Consider the following 8,407-nt stretch of genomic DNA (forward strand, 5'->3'; position numbering starts at 1 on the left):
AAAAGGGAGAACTTTTCTGCATTTGGTCAGTGGTCCCCTGCCTGACAGTGAAGAAAGGTTAAGAGGTACCAGCTAATGAACTGTTAGTACTGGGAATGGGAAGATGGGAGAGAGAAATGACCACCTTTACTCCCTATATTTCCAGTGGCAACTAGGTAAGGGGGAGATTTGAGATTGATTCTGACTTGGCAAGGAAGAAAATAGAGTGAATACACATCTTCGGGTTTCTTTGGATGTCATATCTGGTCTTTTTGATTCCTTTTTTTCCTACTAGAAATGTAAAGAGTATCATGTGCCCACCACTGGGATAGAGAAATAGGGAATCCTACATTCTTTTTGCTCCAGTATCAATGCCCTGGGTAAAATGTGAGCAATTCCTTAGGGTTTGGGTCCAAAAAACCTTCATTCAGTTCTGTGCACCAATACTACAATCACCTACACTATCAGACGTGCTTTATGAGTTCCTGCTTCAGGACAAAGTGAGTAATACAAGAATAATGGGCTTATTGAGGAAAAACTCGAGCCAGGAAATGGCACTTCTTTCCTTATAGATGCTAGAACTGACTGACTTCCTCCAGCCCCACCTTTTCTACTTCTCCAGAACCATCACAGAGTTGTAGTTATGCCCACCAGGGTTTTGATTTGGGTTTTTTTTTTTTTATTTGGGGTTTTTTTTTTCCCTTACGAGGGCACAGGGAAATATAATTTCAGGAGGTCCCCTCCCCTTACTCAATTCAGATAATAAACAGTCCCCAATCCTAAAACCTAATCAAAGGGAGTCACCCAACCAAAAATAGCCAACTACTGCTGCCTCTATTATTACTAGGGACCAAAACACCACGAACTAATAAAAAGTAATTTTATTTATTTACATAATTGGACAGCACAAATTGTCAGCAACTTCTTCCTAATAATGAGTTCAAATCCTCCTTCTGTAATTTTTATCCATTGATCCTTATGACTCTAGAGTTATGCAGGATGTCTACTTCCTTTCAAATTCAAAAGATTCTAGGCTAGACTCTCGTTCATGAACTAGCCTTATGGCCTTAGACAAACCTCTGGGTCTCAGTTTCCTTCTGAACCTTCCATAACTCCAGGGAACCTGACCTCTGAATACCCTCCCCATGTTTATCCTCTCAAGTTTCACTTTAATTAAGAATAATAACTGAATAATAGGATGCCTCCAACCTTCCCTCTTCCAGGACTTGGGTTGTTCCTAAACTAGCCTAAAATCAGTTTAGCTAGTATTTATGAAGTACCTGCTGTGAAGGCCTGGGAGAGATACAAAATTTAGCTAAGACACAATCTTCTTTTTTTTTTTTTTTTTGCTTTTTTGAAGGGCAATTGGGCTTAAGTGACTTGCCCAAGGTCACACGGCTAGTTTTTCACAATCTTCATCTTTATGAGACTTTGTGATCTAGTAGAAAATCATGGCTAACATTTGTATCATACATTACAGTTTTAATTTTTGTACAATCAGTGATTGAAGTGATACAAGAAATTCCCAATAAAGAATCTCCCTACCATTACAGGGGGTACCTATTCTACAAGCTTGGAGCATTGCCTAGGGACACCGAGAGTTAAAGTGACTTGCCCAGAGTCACAGCATGAGTTAGAGGCAGGTCTCTAACTGTGGTCTTCCTGACTCTGAAGCCAGTTCTCCATGTACAATGAAATAAAAATTGCGTTATGCTTTACAAACTGTTTTACATGCATCATTTCATTTGATAGCCTTCTCCCAGGGATGCTATATGACTGTAAGTCATGGAACTCCATGGCATCAGGAGAAGCATGATTACAGGTAAAGCAACATGTAATAGAATGATCCTGGTGAGTGAAAATGGGACAGTCAGTTTATCAGCAATCGTAGCTGTACCTGAGAAATTACATCAAATACAGTCATGGTGGAGACATGAATAACTTGGAAAAAGGAAGGTCTGGTTATGTGCTGAGAGGCAGAGGTAGACATCCTGGGTATAACATTGGGGCCCTCAAGGTAGTAAAAAAAAAAAAAAAACAGGGGAAGGCCTCTGTTATGGGGGGGGGGGGTCCCATAGGGGAAATTTATGGAAAGACAGGGGCAAGAATTTCTTACTCGGGAGCAGATTCTCTAGAAGTCATAGCCTAGGGGCGGCCAGGCAGCACTGCGAGTAAGAGCACCAGCTCCAGTGTTGGGATGACCTGGGGATCAAATCTGGGCTCAGATACTTAGCACCCACCCAGAAATAACTGGCCGTGTAACCTTGAGCAAGTTACTTAACCCCGATTGCTTTAAAAAAAAAAAGTCATAGTCTTATCTGAACACGTTCATCCAGTCCTGAGGATTCAAATGAAAGCAATTATTACTTTATAGGATGTCGGCTCTTAGTATAGGCTGCCACTTATAGGATACAGGCTCTCAGCCTATGAAAAATGATATGCCTCTCTTAGAGGGAGTTTATTCCATAAACTCTCTCCTAGGTCTTTCAAGACACATAATGTTTAAACTTCCCTTATGCTTTTAAAACTTTTCCCTTCCAACTCCCCAATCACATCTTTGTGACTCTTGATAGCCTGGACCTTCATGAGCAACCATTCTAACTAAGTTCTCAGTTATCCCTTCTAGGAAACAATCAACTGGATAATTTATTAAGCACCTGCTAAATGCCTACCACTGTTTTAGGACCTATGGGAAATACAAAGAAGTGTAAGACATAGCCCCTACTATGGAAAGAATTTATGGTCTATTGGAGACCACCATCTTGTTTCAAACCCTTATCGTCTGTCACCTGGATTATTAGAAGAGCCTTCAAACTGACCTCCCTTCCCCAAGTCTCTCCAGACAATTACACGTAAGTGAGCTCATCCTCTAAGGTGCTATTCTGAGACTGAGGAAGATACAGATTCTTTAGGAAACTCTGCTGCTCTGATTTGCTTAACTAATTAAAGGTTTGTTGGAAAAGCCTGTGGCTTCTGCTTCCTAGTCATTTGTCTCAAGTCTATGTGTTATCACTGTGACTTGCTGAGTAACTGGACAAGATAATTGTTCACAGCAAGCAGAGAAACAGGGCAGGGCCCCTGCTTGGGCAACTTAGAGGGAGGGATATCAGTAGAGAGAAAACTGAGACATAGATGAATCAAAACTGGAATTGTTCAGTTTTCCTGATACCAGCACGGCTGCTGTGAGACTGGGCTTCCCCCAAACCAGTAGTCATTGCACTGCTTACCCTGGGATAATCACTGTCTGACTTCATTTTATTTTCCCTGCCTACTCCATCTAACCCACACACAGTCAGAGCTAGTATAGTGTGGTGGAGAGAAAGATCACTTGAAAAAGTATCCTTAGTGTCTTTGGCCTGGGTCCTAAGTTATTCCTACCATGACTAGGGTCCCTAGTGTCCTGGATCTATTCTCTCAGAATTCTGTCAATTTAAGTGGAAGTATATAAGGGAATACCAATTAGACATCCCACATTTTCTGGGACAGTCAAAATTTCAAGAAAAGAGAGTGTATGTTTAATGAAGTTCTGCAAAAGGGATGTCCTTTAGCAGACCATAGTTCCAGTTTTAAATTTGGTAAGAATGGACACCATAATTGTGGAATTACAGTTTCATCCTGGGAGTCCTTCTCTTCTGATTTCCCTTGGTGATTTCATCACTTCCCATGGATTCAGTTATTACCTCTATTCTGATGGATATCAGATCTACTTGTTCAACCCTGACCTCTTTCCTAACCTCCTAGACTCCTATCACCAAATGCCTGTTGAATATCTTGAGCTGGATGTCTCATAAACATCTTAAACTCAAGATGTCTGAAACTGAAGTCATCATCTTTTCCCCAAATCCTCCCATCCTCCTAACTTCCTGTTACTGTTGAGGATACCATCATCCTCCAAGTCACCTAGGCTTACAATCTAATTGTAACCTTGCCTCTTCACTCTCACTTCCCATATTCAATCTGTTGCCAAGTCCTATTGACTCTACTTGTAACCCATCATAATCTAGCCCCCTCCTACCTTTCCAGTCTTCATCCCCCACCCTGGGATCCAGGGAGACCAATTTCCTTGTTCTTCAAACTAGATACTCCATCTCCCCCATTCGGTGTATTTCTTCTGAAGGTCTACCATTCCTGGAATTCTCTCTCATCACCTTTACCTTCTGGTTTCCTTGACCTCCTTCAAGTTCCAGCTAAAGTCCTACCTTCCACAAGAAGCCCTTCCTGATCCCTCTTAATGCTAGTACTTTCTGACAGGATAAACTGGAGACATCCAGTTTATCTGTACGTGTCTGGTTCGTACATAGTTGTTTGCATGTTGTCTTCCCCATCAGACTGTGAATTCCTTGAGAGTAGGGACTGTCTTTTGCCTTTCTTTATATCACCATCACAGCACAATGCCTTGCATATAGTAGGTGCTTGATAAGTCTTTATTGACTGGAGCCCCTGAAAAGGATCTGGCTACCTTGGTGTATCTCCATTACTCTGGTGTTTACTTCCCAGGATGCCTCCTCCCTCCCCCCATACCTGATCTTTATGTCACTATGGAGTTTATCACTTAGCCTAACTTCAGGCTGTTATGGACTCAAAGAAGGTATAATAGGGATAAAGAAAAAGGACTAGAATGTCCCTATAGCTCCTTCCCAAAGTGGAGTTTGGGGTGGACTCAGTTGTAGTTTCCCAAATAATGACTTGAGGCAGACACCAGAGGTATGCTGGCTCCTAACACATAGATGTTGTACAATATGTTTGGCAAGATGGTGATACTATGTAATAAATACTGAATAAGTATTTACAAATGAGGAAATAAAATATGCATGATCATTAAAATAAACATAAAATCATAGGACTTAGCATTAGAAGGGATCTTAGGAATTTTTTTATGAGGAAACTGAGACCAAGAGAGAGGGAGTGACTTACTCAAGGAAGTAAGCAGCAGAGCCAGAATCTGGACCTTTGTTGACTTCCAAGTCAGGGTTTTTTCTACTACGTCTCTCCATAATGAGATTTCGGCATCCTCCATTTCTGCTCTCTTCTTTTAACACTCATATAATCAGTCATCTGCTGATTATACCAAAGAGAACATGTATACATCATGCCTTAGTCATTTTTTCAGTCTATGAAATGGTAAAAATCATACCTGTCAAGGAAACCCAAGAGAATTTACCACCATTGCCATTCCCTTTTGCTACCCCTTCTAAGTCCCTTGAACTCTTTGATAGCAAAGAAATTTAAGTTGTATCTACTTTTCTTTCTCCTAATCTTCAGTCTTAAAGCTTTTTTTTTTCCTTCACCCATTTGACTTATGAGTCCTTGAATCAATGCTTTGGAAACACACAACCAGCACACCATTTGTATGCATTGAAATGGATGGCAGGATTTGTGTAGAGGTATCCCAAAGTTAGCAGTCTTGTCTGGTTCTGGATGCCTCCCCCTAGGAAAAGGACATGAAGAAATTACTTCAGGCACTCAAGCTTCCTCTATGATGTCACTCAGATCCTTCCCCCGCCCTGGGTGAAAAGACAAGGGAGTTTAAACCAATGGAAAATGGAAACTACAGCCAGAAGGGAAAAAAGGCAATAAAAAAAAAAAAAAAGCTGTGCCTTGAACTTGAGGCAGTATTATATTCTTCAGATCCAGTTCTACATGTTTATTCCTCCACATACAGGAAATGAAGATAAAAGTGTACCCACTTAACACATATTTAGGTCAGTAGGAACTTATTACTATAGTTGCCACACCCTCTTCTGCCAGGAAGAACATACGGGGCTTAAAAATAATAGGGTATGGCTACTTTGGGTTTTTCAAGTTTCTCTTCATTGTCTAAATGGTAAGCACTTAATAAATGTTTGCTGATTTACTGACTCATCTCCCTTCCACCAGAACCTGAGGATTAGAGAGACAGAGACAAGATTGATTTCTTTCAGGAGTTCATAACCTAGGATCATGGATGGAGAAAAAATTTACACCCTTATTTTCACTAACCCCTGACTAAAATTTAGTAGTTCCTTCAATTATGACTGTAAATAACAAAACATTTTGAGGTCCCTACACCTTACCAAACTGCCAAAGGTATGTATCTATGACAAAAAAAAAGATTAAAAACTCATCTAGATTATGTAGGTCTAAAGGCCACGGTAGACAAAGGTCAAGACTAGGCAGGCAAATGGGTATAGTAATAATGAGTCTCAGGGGGGAAAAGAAAAAAAAGAAGGGAAATAGAAAAAGCAAAGTGGTTACATTAATACTTCAGCAGTCACCAAAGCCAGAGAAAGTTGGCAAGCAGAGTATGGGGCTGCTAAGGGAATCACTGCCCCAGTGACCCAGGAAGCAGGCAATCCTGAAATTGAGCTACCTTGCTTAATTTCCACCTATGGGTGTGTATGTGTAAATAGAGGCCCTTGGGGGTAGAGGGAGGAGAGGGACAAGAAGACTGCTTCCAGTTGCAGCAGGCTCCCCACTAAGTTATGCCTGTTGACCCAGACCTCTTCCCACTACCCAACTCTGAGTACAGGATGAAGCTCTGGGGACGCTAGGGCCATGAAGGAGAACAGCATTCCCTGGGCGGGCAGCTTCATCAGCACCGGTTGGGCTAGTGTCACTGGTGTGGGAGGGGCTCACACTCTCCTGATGTGTAGAAGATTCAATATTTCCTCATCTTGTTCACAGCCTTCATTTCTCAGGATACTTCTTTCCATCTGGTATGCCACCAACTTCCTGCTCTTTCCTCCCATGGTCTAGCTCTGCTAATGCTACTGAAACTTGTCCTTCAGTCACCATGATAGCCAGCTCATACCTCTTTCCCCTCAGTTTCTGAAGGGCAGGAAAGCAAAATGTCAATACTAGTCTCCTCATCCAATCTCCAGGAAGTCATGAGTTTTCTGAGAAATAGTTGCATGGCTATAATTCCACATATCTCAGGAATCAAATTCTCATTGATCCAGAGGAGATCTCTTTTGAGACCCAGAGAAGATAAAAAGAGAAGGAAATAAGCATTTATTAAACAACAATTATGTGCCAGTTATTTTACAAATGTTATCTCATGTGATCCTTACAACAGTTGTGGGAGGTAGATGTTATTATCATCTTTCAATTGAAGAAACTGAGGCAAACCTTTAGCCAGGGTCACATAGTAAGAGATTAAGTGTCTGAAGCTAGATTTCAACTAAGGTTCAAAACACTATTCCCCCGAACCACCTAGCAGCACCTAAGAATATGGTTAATTACTCTGTCTCAGTCAGTTAAACAAGTATTCATTGAATGTTTGCTACTTGTCTTACACTGTGCTAAACTCTATGGATAGAAAGTCAAGACTCATGATGGAGTATGCTTCTCTCCTGACAAAGAGCGTTCAGAATGAGATCCATTTTTTGGGACATGGCCAATATAATTATTTTAACTTTTTTTCTTGACTATGTATATTTGTTACAAGGTTCCCACCCACTCCCACCCCCATCCACTTGGGTGGGAGGAAGTAACATGGGAGAAAGAAATAATGTGATTTTTTTGTTTCTTGAGGAAAAAATGAAAAAATTTAAAAGAAAGGCAAATATATGATCCCTACTCCCAAGGAGCTCACATGCTAAGGAGGAAGACTAGATGCAAATTACTATGTATATACAATATATATTACAGTGTAAATAGGAGGTTATGTCAGAGATGTCTAGTCTATACTCTCATAGGTCCTTGCCCCTTTCATAGCAGCCTGCGTCACAAAGCCCACACTGGGGCCTCCAACAAGGGACTGAGAACAAGGGTCATAACTTTTCTTCTGGGTTGATAGTCTCAGCCCATTGCACTTGCCACCCTCTACCTGTTCCAACCTTATCTTGGGATGATCAGAATCTCTCCCGCCAGGCTTTCTGCACAAGGTCACCTACATGTTCCAGTGGTTTCTCTCAGGCTTGACCCTTTTCTACCCACCACCCAGGAATGGAAAAAAAGTATTTTAAAGAGTTAGTCTTACCTGTTTTCCAGCTTCCATAACTGAAGACAGGACAAGAAAATCAAAGAATCAGACAATATTACAGCTGGAAGGTACCCAGAGACCATTGGGTTCACCCCATACCTGAAGAGGAATTCCCTATAAAACATAATTGACAATCCAGGCTCTTCTTGAACACCTGGGCCACTCTGTGCCAGCACATTCCACTTTGCTATAGTTGTTATTGTTAGAACAAGGTTCCCTTAAATGGAACCTAAATCTGTCTCTCTGCCACTTGTCAGTCAGTCAACAAGCATTTATAAAGCAATTACTAGTCCCTGTGCTGAGGATACTGTTTTAGCAAGCACCCTAGCACACCCAGGATGGTCTGCTAGCACAGGTTCTTTGATGTGCTTTTAAAGGAAAGACTGCTCAAAAAAGGGTTAACAATACTACTTTTAATTACATTCAGAAGTTGAGGGGAAAGGTCAGAACCCTGAAGGTGGAGAA

This window comes from Petaurus breviceps, unplaced genomic scaffold, assembly GCF_028583685.1.
Source record: "Petaurus breviceps papuanus isolate PSGF00001 unplaced genomic scaffold, PetGlider_PUasm1.0 37, whole genome shotgun sequence".
Lineage (NCBI taxonomy): Eukaryota > Metazoa > Chordata > Mammalia > Diprotodontia > Petauridae > Petaurus > Petaurus breviceps.